The 17,762-nt window shown below is 41.7% G+C and overlaps 1 protein-coding gene across 4 annotated transcripts in view; it reads left to right on the top strand.

Moving 5' to 3' along the window:
* The first annotated feature begins 468 nt into the window (after nt 1–468).
* PHC2 (polyhomeotic homolog 2) overlaps nt 469–17,762 on the top strand; it is a 102,990-nt gene continuing 85,696 nt past the window's right edge. For 2 of the 4 annotated variants that reach the window (XM_036843732.1, XM_036843716.1), the window contains exon 1: nt 1,183–1,348. The gene's annotated coding sequence lies outside the window, so the exon portion shown is untranslated. Of the gene's footprint in view, nt 552–1,182; nt 1,349–17,762 lie in introns of those variants that run through there. The other 2 variants (XM_036843724.1, XM_036843739.1) reach the window with 2 other exon arrangements.

Raw genomic sequence — 17,762 nt, 5'->3', positions numbered from 1 at the left:
GTGTGACTTTGGGTGAGTGACCCACCGTCCCTGAGCCTCCTCTTTCGCTTCTATCAAGTGGGGTTAATAGTACTGACATCACAGGGTTATCCCGAGAATCATATTCTGCAGAAAAGTGTTAGGCACGTGGTAAATGCACGATAAATGTCTGCTGAATCTGAATCCTTCTGAGAGGAGCCAAATTCAGCCCCTCTCCTTCCGCAGGGTGGGAAACGTGCGGATGCCTCCACAAGGAGCTCAGGTAGGGTAGATGCTCTGTGCCTCCCCACTCCCCCGCCCTCCCAGCCGTTGCCGTGGCCACCGGTTCAGGCCCGGAGCAGCACCTGGGCGTGTTCAGCCCAATCCCCGCCTTTCCAGAGTGACCATTGGCTGGAGATGCCACGTGATGCACGCTGGTATGCTAATATATGGTAATCGCCCCCACGCCCCTCCTCCCCGGGCTTTGGCCGAGTAGCCAGCAGGGTGCGCGGCGCCGAGCCGAGGGGGCGGGCTGAGGGGCGGCCCCCGGGAGAGAGCGGCCAGGTGGAGGAGGAGCGCGAACGCGACCGCAGGTAACGGGCGGGCGCGTGCGCGCTGGGGCCGGCTCGCGGCGGACTGGTAGCGCGCGGGGCACTTGGGCCGCCGCTCTGCCGGCTTAACCCTTTGGGCACCCAGCTGTCACGGCCGGGCCGGGCCGCGCGGGGCGGGGCATTGCCGTGGGCACCGGCCGGCAGGCGGCGGCGGCCCGACCCGGGATCCGCGGTGGAGGCCGAGCAGCCCAGACCGGCGGAGCGACCGGCCGCAGCGCGCCCGGGGGCCGGGACGCAGCCGCGGCTAGGGCTGCGGGGCAGCTCCGAGGCCAGGGCTTGCGGGAGGCTGCGGGGTAGCTGCTGAAGTACCGGCACTCGCGCTGTTTCTCGGGTCGCCGAGCCCCTCCCGCGCAGAGGCCCGAGCCTCAGCAGCCCGTGGCCTTGCGCGGCCTGCGTCTCCTCCGCGCATCCCACAGAGTGCGAGGAGACCCAGGGGTCGGGCCTGACCTCGGCGCCCCCTCCCCAGCTGCGACCTGACAGCCCAGCCGCCGGCACTTTTGACCCGGAGTCAAGCTGGGGCCCCGGTGGGACGAAGGCAAGAGTGGTGCTTGGGGGCCACCAGCCAAGGGACCTGGGGATTGTCGGTGCAGGGAGGAGCGGACAATCCCCTAAAGGAAAGGCAGGCCCCAAGATTTGCCAGGTTTCTGAAGGAGGGATGCCCAAGAAAGGCACTGGCCCCTTGTTTTCTGTGCTGGGTGATGACCTGACACTCATGGGAAAAGGTCACTGCTGGACACCTGGATCGGGTCTGTCATGTCCAGAGGAAGCGGCTGTTTTGCGTGAGTTTCTAACAAATTTTTTATAAGGCCAGGATTAAATTCATCTTTCTCCCTCATCCTCCTCCGAGGTCTGCTACAGAAGTGTGTTCTTTTAATTACCCACCCCCCTCACCACCAATTCACTAAGATTGGTGGCAGCTTTAGGCTTACAGTGTAATTTAGCTTTCACTACAATAGAAATGGTAGGATGGGCCATGTGCCACTAATGTTAAGCTTGCCCTGGGAGCTTCTCGGAAGTGTGTGTGGGGTGGGGGGGGAATGTTTCTATCACCAGTGCAGATGAAAAACTGGCTAATGTGCCAGTGATATCAGTAGAATTTCCTTTATGAGTATAAAGTCCTGTCTTCTAAATCAAGGAAGAATGTGGTTACACATGCAAAGTACCAGGAACCAATTTGATTTTTGCAAGTGAAGTGCAAATTTCACTTTCATGTTGCTCTTGATGTCTTTTTTTTTTTTTTAAAGAAATTCACGTTCTTTTATTTATTTATGACTGTGTTGAGTCTTCGTTTCTGTGCGAGGGCTTTCTCTAGTTGCGGCAAGTGGGGACCACTCTTCATCGCGGTGCGCGGGCCTCTCACCATCGCGGCCTCTCTTGTTGCGGAGCACAGGCTCCAGACGCGCAGGCTCAGTAATTGTGGCTCATGGGCCCAGTTGCTCCGTGGCATGTGGGATCTTCCCAGACCAGGGCTCGAACCCGTGTCCCCTGCATTGGCAGGCAGATTCTCAACCACTGCGCCACCAGGGAAGCCCTGCTCTTGATGTCTTTTATCACACAACAACAAACTCTTGCTGTTTGCCAGGCACTCTGCTATGTCTTGGGGATGCAAAGATGAATAAGATAATTAGTCCTTGTCCTCAAAGAAGTAGTGGGAGAGACAGAAATAAAATTGCCAGTAAAAGTGATAACATCATGATAGATGTGTACATAAAGAAGCACAGAGGAGGGAACAATTAGCTGTCTGAGAGGATCCAGGAAGGCTTTCCAGAGAAGAACATGTTTAAGGTCTTGAAGGATGAATAGGAGTTTGCCTTGCAGAGAATATTGGGAAGAACAGGAAGGGCAGCCAAAGCAGAGGACACTGTGAATACAGACACTTAAGGAGCATGGTATCTCTAGGCAATGGCTTTATAGTGCAGCCATGGCCTTTTTCCTTTCTCGATAAAGTAACCTAGACTTTCTAATTCCCACCACATTTTCCAGTGAAAATGCGGCTGTAGCTCCAAGGTAGAGGGCTGGAAAACTGGGCATAGGTGTGACGCCAGAGGCATCATCCCAGGAGGGCAAGTCTAAACCATACAATAAGGGAGCAATATGGGTCATACCCAGGGAAGCCGTGCTGAATGTCAAATCTGTGAGGTCAAGTTTGTGAGACCTTGAGAAATGAGTAATGAGATCAGAAGCTGGAAGGATCTGGATTGTGGTATGGGTCAGGACAAGCAGTTTGGGACTGAGACCATGAATCATGCAGAGATGATAGAACTTGCTGTTAGTGGTGCCAGCCCTGGAGGACGGGCTTCGATCTGACAGCTTAAAGCAACTGCAGAAAAAGACAGCACCATCTCTTCAATAGAATATTTCCCGTACTTCCTTCTTTCTGTTCTCTTTCCCTCCTTACTATTATCGTCTTTTGATCCAGTTTCCACTCATGATTCACTTTTACTAGGCTTCCTTTACTGAGGTCTTAGCTACCAGAGCAAAGAAAATCCTGTTCTGCTGCCTTAGCCTCCACTTCTAGAACTATAAATAGTCCATTTTACCTCATAAGCCATCAATTTAGCCAGCCTATTTTTACTTCCTGACCATTTGGAAACAGAGCAAGGATGGGCCCAGAGGTGGTAAAGTAGACCTCATCCCCAAAACTCACCTAATGTTTGATTCAGATAACAGCCTTTTAGCTTTGCTTAAACCAAAGTTTATTTTTAGAATGGATCATGGTGAATTTTTGGCAAATACCCCATCTTGAACTCAAGCCTCATAAAGAACGTGACAGTGGGGGGATATGCCTAATGTGCTCTGCTGAGATTGACAATTCCGTAAATGCTGGAGAATCACGGGTGCTATTTAAGCAGTCTTCTCAACCAGCATGTTTACTGAGCACCTGCTTGTGTGTAAATACTGTGCTGTATTTGTGCTTTGGAAGAGACAGGAAAATGAGAGAGGTAGTGTAGTCCAGGGATTATTCTTAGCTAAACAAGGATTCAGATCCCAGTTCTATCAGTTACTTGCTGTGTGACTTGGGCATGTTATTTGACTTTGTTTCTTCATCTGTAATAATGCCACCTACTTCATATACTTGTGAGGATTCAACGTAAAGCAGTTCTTCCGTAAATTTTCAAAGTGCTAAACGTATGATATTATAGGAGTTGAAAAAAGAGAAAGATCATTGTGGACTATGAGTATCAAGGAAGGCTTTTTTCAGAGACATGGTGGATTTTGTTACATAGAGAAGAAAAGTGGGAGGGATTTCTAGATGGGAAAAAAAATGTTCATAAAACACAGGACCGGAATATGGAAGAAAGTTTTCAGGGGTCAGTTGATAAAACTGACAAGATCAGCAGGTTTAACTAAAGAAGTTGTAAGATTGGAAGGGTTGGTTGAAGCCAGATTTTAACAGGCATCAAATGCTGAACTAAGGAGTTAGGACTTTATCCTGTATGATGGAAAGTCTGAAGATGTTTGGTTAGGGAAGTGTGCGCTTATAAAAGTAGTATTTTATGAAGATTCTCAACAACGATGTGGAGAATAAACTTAAGTAGGGATAGAAAGAGAACTGTACAACCAATTAGCAGGTTATTTGAATAGTTTAGATATGAGGGGATAAGGGGTTGAATTCGGGTGATGGCAGTGAAAATAGAAAGAGATAGGTTCAATGAGTATTATAAAGGAAACATGAACAGGACTCTGACTGATAGATATGGAGGACAAGAAATCAGGAAGAATCAAATATAGCCTTGAACATCTGTGACAAGATCAACAGAAATAGGACAGACAGAAAGAAAAGCCAGTTCGGGAGAGAAGAGGAAAAGCCAAGTGCTAGATCTCTTGAGGTGATACTGGAATTTATAAGTGGATGGATCCCCAAAATATTTGGAACTGGTGGGTGGGCCTAGTGTTCAAAAGAGAGAAGTCAGGGAGTCTTATACGTAGGTGATAATTGAAGCCATGAGATTAGCGTAGTTCCCACTTAGTTGTTAGTGGTATAACAGCATAGAAATAGAGGTGTAGAGGACCAAGGCTGCAAAGTGGAGATTGCCCATATGCAGGGAGGTAGGAAGAAGAAATGGGGTGAGTATGGTGAGAAGTAAGGAATATCAGAGAAGCAGAAGAACCATCTAATTTATTCACCCAACGAATGCATTCTCTTCACGACCATTTATTTATGTACCTGATAGATGCAAGGCCTATTAGACATGCTCTTAGCCATGAGGGTATGGTATCGCAGAAGTGAAGCGAAGAGAGGGTTTCAAGCTAGAGGGATTGGTCAGCAGTATGAAATGTTACAGAAAAAAGTGGGAAATGTCCATTATATTTAGTAAACAGGGATCAATGGTGACTTTTTGAAAATAATAGCTTCAATTCCGTAGGGGATGGCCATAGGGATATTAAATGCCAGATTAAAGAGGATGGGGGCATGAGATGCGGGTAAGAAATGGAGACAGCATGTAGATCACCCTTTGTATGTTTGGCAGTAAAAGGAAAAGAGAGAAATAAGAAAGAGGTTAGAGAAGGCGGAACAGTCAAGCAAAAGATTTGCTGTTCCCTATCTGCTTCATTAATTTAGTTGCCCTAAAACATCATTCTCATTCTTTCATATCCTTGATAGCAGTTCAGCAATCCATTTCTTAAACTTACTGCTTTGAGATGTACCCACACATTTCATTTAACAGTAATAAGATAGCTACCATTTATGGAGTGCTAACTGTGTGTTAAGCACTTTGTATACATTCTATTCATTATCCCATTTAATCCTCACAGTACTGGATTACAGCCATACAACCTCTTGGAAGCATGGAGAGGCTAAATAAACTGCCTATGATTGCATAAATTTTTTAATAAATTTATTTTATTTATTTATTTTTGGCTGCATTGGGTCTTCATTGCTGTGCACGGGCTTTCTCTAGTTGCAGCGAGCGAGGACTACTCTTCGTTGTGGTGCGCGGGCTTCTCATTGCGGTGGCTTCTCTTGTTGCGGAGCACAGGCTCTAGGCACGCAGGCTCCAGGAGCTGTGGCTCGCGGGCTCTAGAGCGCAGGCTCAGTAGTAGTGGCACATGGGCTTAGTTGCTCCGCGTCATGTGGGATCTTCCCAGACTAGGGATCAAACCTGTGTCCCCTGCATTGACAGGCAGATTCTTAACCAGTGCGCCACCAGGGAAGTCCCTGCTCACATAATTAATGAGGGGCAAAGATGGAATTTGGACCCAGCTCTGACTCTCAAGCTCTACGAAAGGACCATACTATACTGTCCCTGAAGACAGGGCCAACTTCATGGGTATGTGACCTCTGTAGTCTCCCAGGGCCCTGCATTTATAAGGGCTCCACACTCAGTTTAATGCTCTGTTGTTGCTGTCTTGAAATTCTTAATTTTTTTAACAAGGGGACCTGCTGTTTCATTTTGCACTGGGCCCTACAAATTATGGAACCAGTTCTACCCGAAGGTATCAATATTCCCTCCTAAAGCTGGGAAAACATTTTGTGCTGTATAATTCCTTTTGGTTGCATAGCCTAGAGTCCTTGCTGTGTCATAGCACATGATCACATTTTCCTGTCCTCTCATTTTGGACTCCTGGTATAAAGGGCAAAAGGGGGATATTTGGAATTTCAAGTATAGAGCCAGTATGAAAAGAATAGAGAATAAAGAGGCAAGGAATTATTTACCCAGAATGGCTTCTGGAAACTCACCCATCATATGATAGAGTTACTGTCCTGATTGTGTTGTTACTCCCAATTTAAGTAAGAAATGGTTAATTTCTATTTCTTGTGTAGTCAGATGTTCCCAATTGGTAGGAAGCTAGGAAGACCATTTCTCAACCTACTGAAACAGAAATTGGGGTTGAACAGGTATAATACAAATTGCCCTGATCTGATGCCTTTTTAGCCAGACTGGTGCCCATACCAGGGGCTATCCAGCAGGTTTGAACCATGTGACCCTGTTCACCACATTTGTCTTGAATGTTCATGTCCCACTTCCCTTGTTTGCCCATTCTATTCCTTCATCTACCTGTATGGATCATGAAAACGAGAAGCACTTAATTCTCGATATTGTCTCTCACTTTTGCTTTATAATCACTACTTGGACCTGACAACAAACTAAGTTTTTCTGGTTTTCATGGTTATTGCTCTCTCAAAAATAGCATTTACTCATCCCCAGGCTCCTCCCACTCCGGGTCTCTCTGAGTAATCATTTGACCAGGTGCTGACCAAGTCCTGACACCACTTGATACTAGCTGACCACATGACCAAGTCCTAACACCAGCCAACCTAGATTCCTTTGCAAAGGTTATCAGGCAAGATTGAGTTTGTGTTGCCATCACCAACGTCATTCCCATCCCAGAATAAGAGTGCTTACTCTCACTTTCTGCCCCCATCATGGATCTGGTGAGCCTAAGAATATGTGAGATTAAAAATATGAAGAGATTTAGAGTATGCCCTATGGTGTACATCATGAAAGCGTCTAAACAGCCAGGTGTTCTCTGTGGTCTTCTATTTGTGCTGCTGGCAGAGCGTCCATAAGGCACTGTAGTAGTTATTGCTATGGAACAAATTATCAAATTTATCAGCTTAAAACAACAAACTTCTGTGTCTTTTAAGCTTCAAGTATTACGGGGCTTCCCTGGTGGCACAGTGGTTGAGAGTCTGCCTGTCAATGCAGGGGACACGGGTTTGAGCTCTGGTCTGGGAAGATCTCACATGCCGCGGAGCAACTAAGCCCGTGCGCCACAACTACTGAGCCTGTGCTCTAGAGCCTGTGAGCCACAACTACTGAGCCCAAGTGCCACAACTACTGAAGCCCACGCACCTAGAGCCCCTGCTCTGCAACAAGAGAAGCCACTGCGATGAGAAGCCTGTGCACCGCAACAAAGACCCAATGCAGCCAAAAATAAAATAAAATAAAATAAAAAGATAAATAGATTAAAAAAGAAAAGATTCAAGTGTTACATCTCAGAAGCATTTTCCCAACTCACTTTTAATGAATTAGTATCCTTCCTCTCTCATCTTCCGCTACGCTTTAACATCTCATTATAGCACTTACCACATTGTTGTAATTGCTAAGGACTCTGTCTTTTCCTATCCATAGCTTCAATTCCTAAAACCGTTCCTTGAACATAGCAGATACTCAATAAATGGTTGTTGAATATACTTAAGAATGGCTTGTACCTTTATATACTTTTTACTCTATTCTTTAGAAAAGATACGTATACTGTGAAGTAACTGGCTTTGTGCCCTACGATAAATACACCCTTCATCTCCCTATCTAGAAGCTCATGTATCATGGTTGTTGAAGGTGTAAAGAAAACATTGTAGAAGTCAAAGACTTCTTGACTTGCCAGCTTACCTTCTCCAAGGAGGACTTCTTGAGCTTGTTCCTGTCTGTAAGTCCCTGCTTCATCCATACTCTGAAACCAATCCTGGCCCTTGTAGGAAATTATATAATGAGCCCCTAGCCCAAAGATACTTGATTCAATAACAAAGCCAACACTGGCTAAATATCTTTATGTAAGCAGGATCTGGGTCTGACTTATCCACTGCTATATTCCCAGCACCAAGCACTGTTAGATGCTTAATAAGTACTTGGCGAATGAATTAATGACGCTCCATTCTCGATATTCATATCCCATTCCTTTACCCAGGTCCTGCGCTCTGATCACCCAGAATCTTAGGCCTGAGTTCATCATTTCACAGGGCCCAGACTTTCTGTGTTGGTCCTTGACTCATCTCTTCCTGCACCTTATCACAGCTGATCTTGCTTAACTCAGAACTAAGTAAGGTACCTCTTCCTCTCTTGATCTTCCTAACTAATAATATTGGCCAGATGCCCTTTAGGAGAATCTTCTTTTCCTTACCTATAGCCAGAAATATCCAGCATACATATTTGATGTATTTTAAAAGTTTTGAACTGAAGAGAATTACATTCTGTTTTGGCCAAAAGCCAAGTTCCAAGATTTTGTAAGTCTGTTCAACTGATTAACTTGTAAGCTTCAGCAATTCAATGCAAATTAGTTTTTATACCAACCGGCGAATCAAGGGAGGGGAGGGAATTAAGTGAGTGTGTAAATATGGTTACCAGGGAAACTTTTCCTGACAGAAGAGGGAACCTCACAGGAATTTGTACAGGCCCAGGAAACCGATGTAACCTGACCTTTCTGTGTTCTCTTTCTGATGGGGGAAGAGAAGGACATAGAAACCATGGGTACAGATAAAGGTGGCTTTAGGCTTTTCTAGAGACTTGAGGAGTTAAGTTCTCCTTCTTAAAGCGGGACTGAATATTTTCTCTAGGGGAAAGATGACTATTATAAGGCACCCGTTCCTTCTGAGGAAACATCTGGAAATGCAGAGCTTCTCTGAAGCTGTCTGTGAAATAGTTTTCATTCATTCAACAAATATTTATCCAGCAGGGAATATGCTTATAAGAGATGGAGAACAATATGAAGATATTGTACTGCACCTAGTGGATGTTCCTTAAATTTTGTCTAAATTAATTTTTTGAGTGGAGGGTGATATGGACTTAAATATTTAATGCTTTTTTAAAGAATAAAATTCTGTAGCAAAAGCATAAACACAACTGTATCTTCTGCCGCATCTCTATTCCCAGATGATCACTCCTGAGAAAAACCTAACTCGTTGATCCATAAAGCCACACCCCAAGGTGGATGTCATCTAGTGACAGTGTCCTCTAAATTGTAGGTGTCGTACAGTGAAGGACAGATCCATCTCCACAAATCCATCTCCTTGATGGCCCAGATCACAAGAGGACCTTCTGACTTTAGCTAAAAATGGTGGGTGGTTTAGGGTCTATTCTTGGCTGTAAAATGCATTTGGATTGAAATGTGCAACACTGTCCCATACCCGAGGCCTACTGTTCAGTGTCTCCTTTTATACTTGAATATACTGGAGTTTTGTACTGTACACGGTGCCTTTCACTGGGCTGCAGAGAAGCAGTAGAGGGTCATGGTTAACAGCACAGACAGGAGAGCCCGCCCTGCCTCTACCCCTCATTAGCTGTGACCTTCACAGCCCTCTTCAAGTCTTCACCCTCTTTGTGCTCCATCTTCTTGTGTGTATGGAGATAATAATAGTACCTGCCTGGAAGGATTGTAGAATTAAACAGGTTAATAGGTGTGAGGTGCACAGTAAGTACCTTTTACTATTTCCTGTGACCTCCTGGATATAGTTCAAGCAGGAGACTGTTGAGATATAGAGAGGTATGATAACTTCCCTAAAGTTGTACACTAAGTTTGGGCTCAGATTGTTTTCGTCCTTAACTTAGCACTGAAAATTCCCATTCTACTTAGTAAGAGACAGAGAAAATGAGAATTAGAGTATGAGAGAGGAACTTGGCTTTTGGAGCATTTTGAAATAGGGGTTACTTCGCAGAAGATGGTGACACGAAAGTGTATGAAGACGCAGTTGCTTTCTCAAAGGCACAATGAGTGTGAGAACTGGTTGGGAATAATATAAGATAGGGAACATCTTACTGGGTCAGGCCTGTAGTATATCCAGCCTCCAAATCTGTCTCTGATCATGGTGACAAGGGACAATTAGAAAGTATTGTAGCTGCCATCAAGACAAAAGCTTCTAATTATAGGGATGGACCTGCCCATAGAGGTTCCCTAAGTGTCTTTTGGTATCCTGCCATGCCTTGTTCACCCAAGTATTTAAGCTTTATTTCTACTTTTGGTCTTTAAAATCTGTTCATTTTTTCCACACACACTTTTAAAGCTTCTGTACCCACATACTAATAGCTAGGGATGTGAAGAAGACTCGATCCCAATCCTGGCGGCCCAGAAGTTTATGAAGGAAGACAGACATGGAACTACCGATTATGGTATTGTACTTAGTGCCATAATAGAAGGATAGACAAGGTGTTTTGAAAGCTTAGAGGGGGGATCACTTAGCTCTGCTTAGAAGTGTCACCTTCTGGAGAAAGATACATTTGAGACGAGGGGTCCCTCAGGCAGACAGAGCACCTCAGAGAAGAGGGGCAGCATGTGCAAAGGTGGGGCGTGTGTGTGAGAGCATAGTACACATGGGAGATTCCAGTAACCCCACATGATGGGAGCATGACGTATGACTCGGGCAGGGGCAGAAACAGGCTGAAAAGTAGGTCAGCGTCAAACACAGAAGGCTGGTTTCCAGGCTAAGGAATTTGGAATTCGTGTCAGAGGCCATGGGGAGCTGTTGAAGCATTTCAGGAGAAACGTGATCAGATTCTTTTCAGAGGCTCACATCCCCAGTGTGGAGGCTGGTTTGGACAGGAGTGAGACAGGAGACAGAACCCTGGGATGAGAAGGGAACCTCTAGCTCAGCTTCTCCTCTACTGCCAGTACTTTTACTATTGCATATGTACATTTACATTTGTTCCTTCAACCCAGATTTATTGATGACATGCAGGGTACTGGGCTAACTGCTAGGGGTGTAAGATCAACAGCCATCCGTATCTTGGAATTGCTTGCAGTGTTTTCTTTGTCCTGAACCAAAGCTTTCTTGAGTTTTGAGCTTTCCTGGTCTATCTTCTACTTCATCTCAGTCCCAGTGCTGGTGTCTGGGGTGTAAAAAGGAGTTGGTGTGTGTTTATCTTGTCTGTACTCTTCATCATTTACTGATGATCATCATTTACATCATACCTCCTTCCTCTCAATCCTCTCATCTCTCCAGAGCGCAAAATTCCAATCATTTAATGAATTCCTGTAGAAAATGAATCTATTACATCCCTTTTTTAGACTTCACTATTTAAATTCTTAACTTTCTCTTGTTTCCCCCAAACCTCAAGTGCTGTATGTTAGCACTCTTGGTCACACATTAAACTCTTTGGGCCCTACTTCCTGTCCTTTACTGGCTTATAAAATCCTTACTTTCTTCATTCTTCTTTTCTTGTTTCCTCAAAGATGTACATACCAGAATTGCAGATTGCATTATTGACTTTGCTTTTTCTTTGTGGTGTTAGGGCCTTTCACCCATGAGATCACCGTCCCTAAAGGGAAAACTCCTCTACCCCTGAAAATGTATAAATTGAAGATGAGACGATATTTCTATTTGTAATAGAATAGAAGATAGAGTTTTATAAGAAATAGTATTTATTACATAATAATAAATTACGATTATAATTTACTGAGTACTTATTACATATGCTAATATCCATGCTAGGACATTATGTGAGTTCTTATTTAATCCTCACAGCAACTGTAGGAGGCAGGTACTCTTATTACTCCCACTTTACAGGTGAAGAAACTGGCTCCAAGGGGTGAAATGATTCGTCCACCGTCATATCACTAATACGGAATAGAGGCAGGTCTCGAACTCAGGCCTGTCTGATTCCAGAAGCGAAGTTCTTCACTACTGTGTAGTGCAGGGTAAACGTGCAGGGTCTGAGAGGGGGTACCCACGGTCATTAAGAGTGAGCCAATTATTTTCAACCTTCCTTTAGTCATAACTATCATCATCAAATCTAGTTTCTCCCAATTTTCTTGATTTTTAATAGTCATTTTAATAAGCTATTTTATTTGGATCACAAAACGGCACAATAAGTTTCTAGTAACATCCCCTCCCCCCCCCGCAAAAAGTCTGTAATGTTTATCATAATTTTAAAGGTTTGAGTTTGCATGTTATGTTATAGAGGTGTTATAGTTCACTGTGGATGCTATGCTGACAGTTTTGGGACCTACCTCCAGGTGGATGGATTGTGCCTTGTAATATAGTTGCATATCCTAACAGGTTTGTTGTAGAAAGAACTAAATGTCCTTTCTAAAAAATTTTTTTTTAATTTTTATTGTAGTATAGTTGATTAACAATGTTGTTAAAAATGTTGTTTATGTTGTATTTCCACACAAGATCAATATACCCCTGGTGATGAGTGTAGCAGGCTGAATGATGGCTACCCAAAGATAATTAGGTCCTAATCCCTGGAACCTATAAACAATACTTGTAAGGAAAAAGGGTCTTTGCAAGTGTGATTAAGTTAATGATCTTGACATGGACGGATTATTCTGTATATCTGAATGGTCCCTAAATGCAATCACACATGTCCTTATAAGAGAGAAGCAGAGGGAGAGTTGACACACACAGGAGATAACAGCCGCAGAAGCAGAGATTAGAGTGATGCGACCACAAGCAAAGGAAAGCTGGCAGCCACTAGAAAGTGGAAGTGTCCAGGAATGGATTCTCCCTGAGAATTTCCAGTGGTGTGACCTTGCCAACCCCTTGATTTTATCCCAGTAAAACTGATATTGAACTTATGGCTTCCAGGACTATGAGACAATAAATTTCTGTTGTTTTAAGCTACAGAGTGGTAATTTGTTATGCCAGCCACAGGGAATTAATATAAGGGGAATAGTTACCTCTTGTACTGCTTAGTTCATTTTGAGGGCAAATATCATGACTTAATAAAGGTGGCAACCAACTAATACAACGTGTATGATAGTAATAATTTCAGCAAACCCTTGTGTAGTGCTTACTATGTGTGAGGCACTATTATAAGCATTTGAAATGTATTTACTCATTCAGTCTTCATAACAACCACATGAGGAGGTTTCTATCATTATCTCCATTTATAAATGGGAGCTTTGAAGCACAGAAAAGTTAGGTAACTTGACCAAAGTTATATAACTAGTAAGCAGTGGGTCTAGGACCTGAACCGAGGCAGTCTAGCTCCAAAAGTCCACTTCGCACTTGGGAGGCATTCAACAATGTCTAGAGCCTTTTCAAGCCCCTGGCCACTTCCTCTCCATGTTTTCTGCTGTGTTCACTGCATTTGTCTTCCTCCATGTGTTGTCCTTTATCTTTAATATCTTTTCTTTTTTAAAAAAGAAAAGATATTAAAGATATCTTTATATCTGTGTGGTTTTGGTATTAGAGTACTTCTGGTCTCATAAAAGAGTAGGTAAGAGTTTCCTTTTTCTATTTTCTGGAAGAGTTTGTATAGAATTAGTATTATTTCTTTCTTGAATCTTTAGTAGAATTCACCAATAAAACCATCTGGGCCTGGAGTTTGCTTTGTGGAAAGATTTTAAACCAAGGATTCAGGCTCTTTGCTAAATAAAGGGCTGTTTAGGTTATCTATTTTTTCTTGAATGAGCTCTAATAGCTTGTGTCTTTCAAGTTATTTGTCCATTTCCCCTAAGTTGTTTACTTTATTGTCACAAAGTTGTTCATAATATTACCTTATTATCCTTTTAATGTCTGCAGAATCTCTTTCATTCCTATTATTGATAATGTGCCTTCTCTCTTTTATTTTTCTCATCAGTCTGACTAGAGGTTTATCCATTTTATTGATCTTTTCAAAGAACAAGCTTTTCATTTTGTTGATTTTTTCTCTATAGTTTTTCTGCTTTCTATTTCATTGATTTCCACTCTAGTTAAGGTAGAAGCTGAAATTAATAATTTGAGATCCTTCTTCTTTTCTAATATAGATATTTAATGCTCTAAAATTTCCTCCAAGTAATGCTTCAGCTATAGCCTATAAATTTTGATATGAAATGTTTTTCATTTCATTTGGTTCAAAATATTTTCTAATTTCCCTTGTGATTTCTTCTTTGACCCATGGATTACTTTGAAATGTGTTGTTTTGTTTCCAAATAATAAGATTTTCTCAATAGCTTTCTATTATTGATTTCAAGTATAATTCTGTTATGCTCAGACAATATACTTTGTGTGATTTTGATTCTTTGAGATTTACTGAGACTTATTTTATTGTCCAGAATGTGTATTCTGTTGTCATTGGGTGGAGTGTTCTATCTATCTAAATAGGCTAGTAGTGTTGTTCAAGACTTCTATATCTTTATTAATTTTTCTGACTACTTGTTTTACCAAGTACTAGGACAGGAGAACTGAAATTTCTAAAACTGTAAATTTTTCTTTTCCTCTTTTTAGTTCTATCAGTTTTAGCATTATGTGTTTTGAAATTCTGACGCTGAGTGTATACACATTTAGGATCGTAGGTCCTCTTGATGAAATCACTTTAAAATAATCTTCTTTTTCCCTGGTAATATTCTTTGTTCTGAAGTCTGCATTGCCCAGTATTGATTTGGTCACTGCAGCTTTCCTATGGTTTTTATTTACATGATATATCTTTTCCATCCTTTTACTTTTAACCTATGTATGTATATGTGTGTGTGTGTGTGTGTGTGTGTGTGTGTAAATATATATATAAGTATATATATATCTTTTTTTTTAATTGGGGTATAGTTGTTTTGCAATGTTGTGTTAGTTTCTACTGTACAGTGAAGTGGAGTTCCCTGTGCTATACAGCAGATTCTTATTAGTTATCTATTTCATACATATTAGTTAGTGTATGTATGTCAATCCTAATCTCCCAATTCATCCAACCCCCTCCTTTCCCCCCTTGGTGTCCATACATTTGTTCTCTACGTCTGTGTCTCTATTTCTGCCTTGCAAATGGGTTCATCTGTACCATTTTTCTAGATTCCACATTTATGCGTTAATATACGATATTTGGTTTTCTCTTTCTGACTTACTTCACTCTGTATGACAGTCTCTAGGTCCATCCACGTCTCTACAAATGGCCCAATTTCGTTCCTTTTTATGGCTGAGTAATATTCCATTGTATATATATATGTACCACAGCTTCTTTATCCATTCGTCTGTCAAATGGCCATCATCAAAAAATCTACAAACAATAAATGCTGGAGAGGGTGTGGAGAAAAGAGAACCCTCTTGCACTGTTGGTGGGAATGTAAATTGATACAGCCACTATGGAGAACAGTATAGAGGTTCCTTAAAAAACTAAAAATAGAATTACCATATGACCCAGCAATCCCACTACTGGGCATATACCCAGAGAAAGCCATAACTCAAAAAGACACATGCACCCCAATGTTCATTGCAGCACTATTTACAATAGCCAGGTCATGGAAGCAACCTATATCTCTTTATTTTTAAAGTGGGTTTCCTTTAGAAAGCATTTAGTTGGGTCTTCCTTTCTAATCCAGTATGAAAATTGCTGCCTTTTAATTGGGATGTTTAAACAATTTACATTTATTATAATTATTGATATGTTTGGGTTTAAATTGACCATCTTGCTGTTTGTTTTCTATTTATTCCATCTGTTCTTTGTTCCTTTTTTCTGTTTTTTGCCCAAGTTTGGATTATTCACATTTCTTATTTATGACTTCATTATATCTTTATGATTGGTTTATTGCCTATGTCTTTGTTTTATCTTTTTTTAGTAGTTGCTTTCATGTTTGTTTTTTTTTTAATAGTAATCTTTTATTTATTTATTTATTATATTTATTTTTGGCTGTGTTGGGTCTTCGTTTCTGTGCGAGGGCTTCCTCTAGTTGCGGCAAGTGGGGGCCACTCTTCATCGCGGTGCGCGGGCCTCTTCACTATCGCGGCCTCTCTTGTTGCGGAGCACAGGCTCCAGACGCGCAGGCTCAGTAGTTGTGGCTCACGGGCCTAGTTGCTCCGTGGCATGTGGGATCTTCCCAGACCAGGGCTCGAACCCGTGTCCCCTGCATTAGCAGGCAGATTCTAAACCACTGCGCCATCAGGGAAGCCCTGCTTTCATGTTTATGATATACATCTTTAACTGATCCTTGTTTATCCTCAAATAATATTATATCACTTTATGTATAGGGTAGAACTTTAAAACTATGTACTTCCATTTCTCCCCTCCTGTCCTTTGCACTATTATCATATATTTTATTTAATATGTTATTTTTGTGTTAAATAATCAGTTAACTTTTCAAAATAAGAAAACATGACTTTTGTATTTATCCACTTATTTATTGTTTGGACACCCTTTTTTTTTCCTTTGTGTTTCCATCTTTTATCAATTTCCTTTAGCCTAAAGAACTTCTTTTAATATATTTGGTAGTGCAGGTATGCCAGAATTAATTCTTTCAGTGTTTTTCTGTTTTAAAAGTTCTATTTTACCTTCATTTTGAGAGAGATTTTTGCTGAGTAAAGAATTCTCAGTTGACGGGTTTTTTTCCTCTAGGGCTTTAAAGATGTCTATTCATTGCCCACTGGCTTGAATACTTTATGATAAGAAATATGCTGTAATTCTTATCTTTGGTCCTCTGTAATGTGTTTTTTTTCTCTGGCTGCTTTTAAGATTTTCTTTTTATCATTTCAGCAATTTGATTATGATGTTCCTTGGAATTGTTTTCTTCATATTTATTCTGCTTGGATTTGAGCTCCTTGGATCTGTGGGTTTATAATTTTCATCAAATTTGGAAAAATTGTAGCCATTATTTCTTCAAAATTTTTTTCTGTCCCCTTCCTCCCCAGATTTTTTTCTGTCCCCTTCCTCCCCTTCCTTCCTCTTTTCCTTCAAAAACTCCAAATTCATGAATGTTATATTGCTTGATATTGTCCCACAGACCACTGATGCCTTGTTCATTTTTATTCTGTCTAATGTCTGTCTGTGCTTCATTTTGGATAGTTTCTAATATGGTGTCTTTAAGTTTACTGATCTTTTCTTCTGAAGTTCCTATTCTATTGTTAATCTAATTCAGTGTATTTGTAATTTCAGATGTTATAGTTTAGCCTCCAGATGTTTAAGTTTTTTTACATTTCCTTTCTCTTGTCCTCATGTTTGTTTTCCTCTACTTTGTGTGGAACATATTTATTAAAGGTGTTTTAATATCCCTGTCTGCTAGTTCTTCCATCCTTGTCATTTCTGGGTATGCTTTTATTTATATTGTTTTCTCCTGGTTAATGAGTTTCTTTTCCTGCCTGGTAATTTTTTATTGGATACTGGACATTGTTAATTTTATATTCTTGGTTGCTATATTTTGCTTTGGAATGTAGTTAAGTTACCTGGAATCAGCTGGATCCTTTCAGGGATTGCTTTTAAGCTTTGTTATGGTGGGTCCAAAGCAGTCTTTATTCTAGGACTAATATAGCTCCCACTGCTATGACAATACCCTTCTGAAGATTCTATGTAATTCCTTAAATATTACAAGGTCTTTCTACTCTGACCGATGTGAACACAAACTATTTCTAGCCCTGTGTGAACTCTGGGAATTGTTCTCCTAACTCCTTTATAGTAGTGTTGAGTAGTTTCCTCTCATGTGTGTGCAAATCTGTACTTAGCCAAAGACTCCATGGAGGCCTGTCTATAAATAGAACTGCGGAGTGTGTGCCTCTCTCTCTCTTTCTCCTTCTCTCTGTTCAGCACCCTTCTCTGTGGTTCTCTGTTTCACAAATTCTAGCCATTTTGACCTCCTGGA

Source organism: Balaenoptera musculus, chromosome 1 (genome assembly GCF_009873245.2).
Source record: "Balaenoptera musculus isolate JJ_BM4_2016_0621 chromosome 1, mBalMus1.pri.v3, whole genome shotgun sequence".
In the NCBI taxonomy this organism is placed as follows: Eukaryota; Metazoa; Chordata; class Mammalia; order Artiodactyla; family Balaenopteridae; genus Balaenoptera; species Balaenoptera musculus.
The sequence above is the reverse complement of the archived record's forward strand: the minus strand, read 5'-3'. Positions and strand labels throughout refer to the sequence as shown.